Raw genomic sequence first — 9,089 nt, forward strand, 5'->3', positions numbered from 1 at the left:
GACCCCGGTGTCCCATGCCAAGTTCGAGGTAGAGAAGTTCGATGGAAGCAGCAACTTCGGCATGTGGAGATGCGAAGTTAAGGATATGCTTGTCCAAATGAACCTGCACTTCACTCTGGGAGACAAACCAGATGACATGGACGAGATAGAATGGGAGAGGGTGAATCTCCTGGCCTGTAGTTCCATCCGACTTTGCCTTGCAAAAGAGGAGAAGTATGCCTTTACAGAATATGATATTGCGAAGAAGCTTTGGAAGGCGCTGGAAGATAAGTTCATGACAAAGAGCATTGAGAACCGGCTCTACTTGAGGAAGAGGTTGTTTCGTTTCGACTACGTTAAAGGTATTTCGATGAACGAACACCTAAATAACTTCAACAAAATTATTACGGATTTGAAGAATTTGGATGATCATGTTGGTGATGAAGATAAAGCACTGTTATTGTTAAATTCCTTGCCTGACTCGTATGATCATCTCACTACTACTTTACTGTACGGTAAAGAGAAGATCAAGTATATTGATGTTGCAAACGCCTTGGTGAACAATGAGTTCAGAAGGAAAGATAAGTCTGCAAACAGGGACTCAACATCCGAGGCATTAACAGTCAGAGGCAGAACAAATAACAGAAGAAATACAGGGCGAGGAAAGTCTCGCTCAAAATCCAGGGGGAAACCTTCAGACAAAAGACGTCTTGCAAAAGACGAGTGTGCAGCTTGTCGCCAGAAGGGGCATTGGGCAAAAGATTGTCCAAATAAAGACAAGACAGAAGAGAAGGTGAATATTGCACGAGATGGAGATAATGATGAAGGAGGAGCCTTCACAGTTTCATCATATGGCCAGTCGGATGAATGGATAATAGATTCCGGATGTTCATTCCATATGTGTCCTAACAAGCAGTGGTTCTCGAGCTTACGAGAGTTCGATGGAGGAGTTGTGCTGATGGGCAACGACCAAGCTTGCCAGACAAAGGGGATTGGAACAATTAAACTGAAGAGCCATGATGGAACAATCAGAATTCTTGAAGATGTACGGTATGTACCAGATCTAACCAAGAATCTCATCTCAGTGGGAGTTTTAGACTCCAAAGGTTACAGAATAACCATGGAAGGTGGAGTCCTTAAAGTTGTTCGAGGAGCATTGGTTGTAATGAAGGGTACTCGACAGGGAAATTTATATTTCCTAGATGGCTCTACAGTCACAGGGAGAGTGGCTGTCTCCACCAGTTCCAGCTCAGAAGATGATGCATCAGACACTTCCAAACTTTGGCACATGCGCCTAGGGCATGTCGGTGAGAAGGCTTTACAAGGATTGGTAAAGCAAGGCCTGTTGAAAGGCGCCAAGACGGGGAAGCTTGAGTTCTGCGAGCATTGTGTATTGGGCAAGCAAACAAGAATCAAGTTTGGTACTGCAATTCACCGTACCAAAGGGATTCTAGACTACGTCCACACTGATGTATGGGGTCCTTCCAAGACTGCTTCGTTGGGAGGTAAACACTACTTTGTGTCGTTCATTGATGATTTCTCTAGAAGAGTTTGGATTTATACAATGAAACACAAAGATGAAGTCTTAGACATCTTTCTTACGTGGAAGAAGATGATTGAGACCCAGACAGGCAGACGGATCAAGAAGCTCAGATCTGACAATGGTGGAGAATATACATCAGATCCCTTCTTTGAGGTTTGCCAGAATGCAGGGATAGTGAGACATTTCACAGTTCCTGGAACACCGCAGCAGAATGGAGTTGCAGAACGCATGAACCGCACTTTGGTGGAGAAAGTCCGGTGTATGCTGTCACAGTCTGGATTGAGCAAGGCATTTTGGGGCGAGGCATTGAACTATGCTCGTCATCTTGTCAACAGACTACCTACTGCAGTATTAGATGGGAAGACTCCCATGGAGGTATGGTCAGGAGTCCCAGTTACTGATTATGATCAGTTACGTATCTTTGGATGTCCAGCATATTTTCATGTTACAGAATCTAAGTTGGATCCAAGAGCCAAGAAAGCCATCTTATTGGGCTTCGGTGACGGTGTCAAGGGATACAGACTGTGGTGCCCTGAATCAAAGAAAGTTCTCATCAGAAGAGACGTTACCTTTGATGAGTCTGCAATGCTGAAGCAATCAGATCCTCAACAGAATGAGGAAGCATTGAAGAAGTCAGTGCAGGTGGAGTTTGAGACTCCAACAAAGACTAGTCAGCCAATCAACCATCCTGAAGAAGTCTCAGAGGATAGCTCTGAAGAGAGTTCAGATGAAAATGAAGATCCAGAGGCTCCGCATCAATCAGAACCCATTGCAATCAGGAAAGGGAAAAGGGTGACTAAGAAACCCAGTTGGATGACCGATATGGTAGCCTATGCACTTCCAATCATTGAAGACAATATTCCTTGCACTTTCAAAGAAGCGGTGCATAATGTAGAAAGTGTCAAATGGAAGGAGGCTATGGATGAAGAGATCGGGTCACTTCACAAGAACCAGACTTGGGAGTTGGTGCAACTTCCAAAAGGCAAGAAAGCAATTGGGTGTAAGTGGGTTTACACCAAGAAGGAAGGCATTCCAGGCAGAGACAACATCAGATTCAAAGCTAGATTGGTAGCTAAAGGCTATGCTCAGAAGGAAGGAATAGACTACAATGAGGTATTCTCACCTGTTGTGAAGCACACGTCTATTCGCATCTTGTTAGCTTTGGTTGCACAGTTTGATCTCGAGCTCGCCCAACTCGACGTCAAAACTGCCTTCTTACATGGAGATCTTGAAGAGGAGATATACATGTCCCAGCCAGATGGTTTCAAAATTGCTGGAAAAGAGAATTGGGCCTGTAAGCTGAACAAATCGTTGTACGGATTGAAGCAATCCCCGAGACAGTGGTACAAGCGATTTGATCGGTTCATGATAGAGACAGAATACACAAGAAGTCAATTTGATCATTGTGTATATTTCCGTAAGCTTCCCGACGGTTCCTTCATCTATTTGCTCTTATATGTAGATGATATGCTGATTGCATCTACGAGCAAGGTGGAGATTGACAAACTCAAGGCACAGTTAGCAAGGGAGTTTGAAATGAAGGATTTGGGAGAAGCAAAGAAAGTTCTTGGCATGGAGATCAAGAGAGACAGGAAGAAGGGCACGGTTTGTCTGACACAAACCCAGTATCTGAAAAAGGTGTTAGACAGATTTGGCATCAATGGGAAAACCAAAGCTGTAAGTACACCATTGGCCCCTCATTTCAAGCTTAGTGCTTCGTTGTCTCCACGCACAGAAGAAGAACGGAAGCATATGGCACAGGTTCCATATGCAAATGCAGTTGGTGCATTAATGTATGCTATGGTTTGTACACGGCCTGACATCTCGCATGCTGTGAGTATGGTAAGCAGGTATATGCATGATCCAGGAAAAGATCACTGGCAGGCAGTGAAATGGATCCTAAGGTACATACATGGCACGGTCAATCTGGGATTGAAGTTCGAGAGAGATAACCGACTCGGGCAGAATTTGGAAGGATATGTGGACTCAGATTATGCTGGTGACTTAGACAAACGCCGGTCAACAACAGGGTATTTATTTACGCTTGCTAAAGGGCCGGTAAGTTGGAGGTCAACGCTTCAGTCAACGGTGGCTTTGTCTACTACAGAGGCAGAGTACATGGCAGTAACGGAAGCCTTTAAGGAAGCTATTTGGCTACATGGATTGATTGAAGACTTGGGAATTGTTCAGAAGCACGTTGAGGTGTTTTGTGACAGTCAGAGTGCCATTTGTTTGGCAAAGAACCAGGTTCATCATGCCCGCACCAAGCACATTGATGTCCGTTTCCATTTCATCCGAGAAATAGTGAATGAAGGGGATATTCTGCTTCAAAAGATTGGTACTGCAGATAATCCGGCCGATATGCTCACAAAGGTAGTTTCTGGGATCAAGTTCCAACATTGTTTGGACTTGGTCAACATCTCTCGGAACTGAGCACCTTCGGGTGCATGGCAGTGTTGATCGATCACTATGTTGGATAAGAGAATCCTCGCCAAGGTGGAGATTTGTTGAATTGGCTACAGATTCTGGAGGTCACCCCATGTGAAAGGGGTGATCCTCATGTCAACAATGGAAGGCCACCAACCTCATGTCAACAATGGAAGGCCACCAACCATGTCAAAAGTCAAAGAATGAGGGCTCTCCCACCTACTCCTTTGTGTATAAATAGAGACGGGAGGGAGAGGATATAGAGATCAGATGTGGAGGTGAGAGGTGTGAGTTGAGAGGGAAGAGAGAGAGAATTACAGAGAGTGTTGTAATTCACCATTTTGTTCAATATAGTGAATCCGCTGCCCGTGGACGTAGGCGACTTGCCGAACCACGTTAAAACTTGTGTGTTATTGCTTGTTTGAGTTCCCTGGTGTGCCCCCGATCCTCAACAAATAGCTTCTGAGCAAAGTAAGGCACACAGTTCATCCATGGAAAGAGGCTCTGTTTTTGCTCTTATTGTTGTTTTAAAAACATTATATTCATCAGGTAAGCCATTGAGAACAATAAGGATTAGGTCTTTATCATAAGCTAGTAAGGAAGCTAGTGCAAGTTGTTTAACCAAATCTCTGACTTCTTGAAGATTAACCTCCATAGACTTTGTTTGCTTTGAAATTGTGCTCAACTTGTTCTTGAGTTGATGTATGTGGGATCGAGACAGAGATGTAAATCTCTTTTCAAGTGCAAACCACAGATCTTTGAGTGTTTGATGTGAAAAACTAAAGCAAAGATTGATGGTGTGAAAGTTGCAACAATACAACTATGAAGACATGAATCGATTAGCTTCCATTCCATAAATTCAGGATTAGAAATGGATTGATTGTCCTCATTAAGAACTGTTGAAGATGGACAAAATGTTAGGATCAAACACACCCAGAAAAATATCTCACACACACAGAGAACACAATATTTACGTGGTTCGGCCCAATGCCTACATCCACGGACAAAAAAGAGAATTTTCACTAAAATGGAGCAAAAATACAAATACAGAGGAGGAGATGAAACTCACTCAACTCACAGCTCTCACTCTCAATTTCTGATGATACAAACCCCTCCTCACTCATCTCAATTTATAACCAAGAGAGGAGGAGTAGGTGAAGTGCTAGCCATAATTGGCCAAGGTGGTGCCACCCCCACTATCTTCCTTTAGTGAGTTAGTGTTGCCCTCCACCACCTTCTTTTACCACCTGGTGCCACCCACACTATGTGGATGGTGGGCTCCTTACCATGTGGGTAGTGGATGGAGCCAACACAAAATACAGAACCATCAAGAAATCTAAACAGTTCAGTAACTTCGATAAAATTCCAAATCTGATATTTCCAAATTGAATAATTTGTAGCCTCAAGCTTTACTATAATAAAAGATTTGAGATTTGAAACTAGCAATAGCACATTAGAAGGCAAATAAGATTTCTCAGATTGAGTTGCCATTGTTGACTCCTTAGATAGGATCACCATTGTTTCTCGCTAGACCTTAGATGCTCTGATACGATGATGAAATTTAGAGAGAGAATAGAAAAGATATTATTCAACTGAAAAATGAATCATGCACACTGTTTTACATAGGGGTGAGCATAGTCCGGATTGGACCAGATTGGGGTAAAACCAGGACCAATCTGTTATTTACGGTTCCTGAAAAATTGGAACCAATCCAATCCGTTTAAATCATGGAACTAATCTGAACCAATCCATTTAAATACGGATTGGATCAGTTTAGGACTACAGATTCACATAATTAAATAACAAAAATATATATAGATATATATAACACTTTAATTTCATAAAAACATAAGTGTAGCGCTATATTAGTGTCACAATAGCAGCATGTTTTTCTATAATAGCGGCATACTATTCTAAAATTTAAACAACCATAAGAAAACCGGTTTCACCATAAGTATTTAGACCATTACAAATTAAAACTAAAAACTAACAAACAAAAGTAATAAAAGAATATATTATACGGTTTTAGGTTTGAGTTTAGATTTTATATAGAATAAAGAGAAGATACTATGGGGAGGATGTATAATAAAAATATAGACTATTTGTATACGGTTCGAATCGGTTCCAATCCGGAACCATGGGGTTCAATCCGGAACCAATCCGTAGACTACGAATTTTTAATTCTTCAATCTGGAACCGAACCACAGATTCAAAAAACTAATCCAAATCTATCGGATTGGGCTGGACTGGATCGAATTACGGATTTTACGGATTCCTTGCTCGGCCCTAGTTTTACAAAACCATCAAATGTATATATACAAGATGCATATCTAACAACCTAACAACTTATTGTTGACTAATCTATATCTAACTGAATTTGTTACAAATAGAGTTTTGATTATATATAGCTATTCTACAATCTTGTGATAAAGCCTCAGACACCCGTTCATACTTGTAGCTTTAGTAGTCTGAGATGATTTCTAAGAGATGACTTCTGAGAAGGACTTCTAAGATGGATTTGCAGGTTTGGCTACCACTGTAGCTGCAGCTACTTTGTCCTTGCTATCTTGACTTTCATTGACTAAGACATCTATACTTGTAACTTTGGATACTAGTGAACCATTATCCTTATCAGAGCAACCACATGGTGGCGATGGCGGTGGTGATAGTGTAAGAATTAAGGTGAGGATGAGTATGAGGGAGCTGAAGGAGTTACTGGCAGTGGTGGAGGAGGACCCAACAGAGATTGGATGGCTGATCTTGGAAGAATCCTTGAAAGGAAGATGGGTTGATCCGGTGATAACAGAATATGCAAAGAGAATGTATCGGTTGGGTACTATCATGGAAGAAGAATCGTATTCATATGTTTCTTCTTCTTCTTCTTACAAGAATAAAATGCTCTATGACCAAAATGGATGTATATGTTGTAGATTCAAAGACACCACAAATTCATATAGATATTATCATTGCCATCACAATTATTAGTCATTTGTATGTTGAATTTTGATTTTTTGTTCTTCTTTTTTTTGAAAAAAAAAAAAAGCAATTCAACTTCTTCTTTTTCCTTTTTTCTTTCTTTTCTTAACAATTTTATTAGAAATAAAATAGCTATTTTGGAAGAGATTTGGGGAAGAAATTCTTTTCACTCATATTAAGCTTCTACTCATTATACTGTCATTCTATTCTTATTCTATCACCAGATAGATAATGAGGTATTTTGGAAAGATGATTAAAAGTTGATTTTTTTGAATTTTTTAAAAAAATAACGTGTAAAAATTGTAAGAGATAATGTGCCTGTTTGGTGCAACTTAAAAGCTGCTTGTTTCAGCTTTCAGCTTAATTTAAGCTATTTTGATGTATTTGGTTTAGCTTAACAATGCAGCTTATAGCTTTTTGTAAGTCAGAAATCAACTTATTTTTTGAGTGGAGCAGGAGATGCTTAATTTATAAGTCAGAAATCAGCTTATATTCATAGTTATAAGCTATAAGCTGTTAAGGCCTAAGCTATAAGTACTTTCCCACAACTCTACCAAACAGAGCCAATGTGACCTCAAATGGGTTATAAGTTGGCTTTTAACTTTTAACTGTGTTGCCAAATTGGCCCAATATGGCTACATATAATATCTTAAAACTAACTATTAACTTTTTAACATTAGGGTAATATTACTCCACTAATTGTAACAATATCACATCCCTAATGCCCATCAGCATACTAATGTCTTAACTTATTGTTTTTGAAAAATGCCAGCAACTCACTTTTACAGATTTTGAATTTACCCTGAATGTATTTGTGTGTTGGAGATTAAATTAATGAAGTGTGGGATCCATATATGAAATGAATTTGAACCATTAATTTTTTTCTTTTAGATAAATTCTAGGTTGATAAGAGTGGATTTGTAGTCTTGTTGATTATTTTTTCATGTATTAACTTAATGTAAGAAATATATGACTCTTAAAATATTAAAATACAAGTTTATTCTTAAACAAAATCCATTTTACTCCTGTAGTATGATTGTGGAGCAATATGGAAGTTAGCCTTCTTATTTGTAGTCTTGTTGATTATTTTTTCATGTATTAACTTAATGTAAGAAATATATGACTCTTAAAATATTAAAATACAAGTTTATTCTTAAACAAAATCCATTTTACTCCTGTAGTATGATTGTGGAGCAATATGGAAGTTAGCCTTCTTACCTTGCAGAGCACTCACTAATTCAACTCCTCCTTAGGGAGAATTGAACTCAAAATCTCTCCCTTAGGACTAAACATAATGGCCAGCTAGGTTAGGCCTAGTTAGTTGATGCGGAGCACTTTATGTTTGTTTGGCTCCATAAGATGGAGGGGATTAGGAGTACAGTGAGATTGAATGAAGAGATTATTAATGTGGTGGTATTATGTTAGAAATGCAAGATAAAGAATATTTGTTTGTATACTAGTATGGTAATATTAATTGATTGTAATTAAATCTATTAAATTACGTAAAAACTTTTACACATACAATGTAAACTTTGTTAGTTTACATTGTCGGAGTAAAATTTTTTTACACATATAATATTGTCGGAGTAAAATTTTTTAGCCTCACAGGTGCAATCTAAGATGAAAAATGCTTGGGAGCACTAATTAGTGCTCCCACTAATTAGGTGGCAGTGGGTCCCGCCATTAATGATATGATGTTTTGGTCTTGAAGTTGTATTTTTTTTTTTTTACTTTTTTAATGCATTAGTGCTATTAGTGGTGATATTTTTAGTGAGATGAATCATTGTTGATTTAAGATTCAAACCCCCACTCCCACTCCCACTCCCACTCCCTCTTACTGCGTAACATTGTGCCCAAAGTTTGGGGCACATTTTGACTAGTTCTTTTGTCAACTTCTTTTTCTTATTAGAAAAAAAAAAAAAAAAAAAAAAACCCCTATAATTCATCCTTTTAATTGTTTATTTTGATATGCAACATAATGATTAAAATAATAAAATCTGATAAAATATTTAACACATAAAGTTTCTTTTATTATATATTTGTCACTCTAATATAGGGGTGAGCATGTTTAACTTTTGTCAGGGCAAGTTTCAAAGTCACCTACGCGTTAAAAGGCATCAAAACATACGGAATTTGGATCATCGGCCGCCCTACCCGGCAGCCC

The sequence above is a fragment of the Camellia sinensis genome, chromosome 5, assembly GCF_055761805.1.
Source record: "Camellia sinensis isolate YWXY chromosome 5, ASM5576180v1, whole genome shotgun sequence".
Taxonomy (NCBI): domain Eukaryota; kingdom Viridiplantae; phylum Streptophyta; class Magnoliopsida; order Ericales; family Theaceae; genus Camellia; species Camellia sinensis.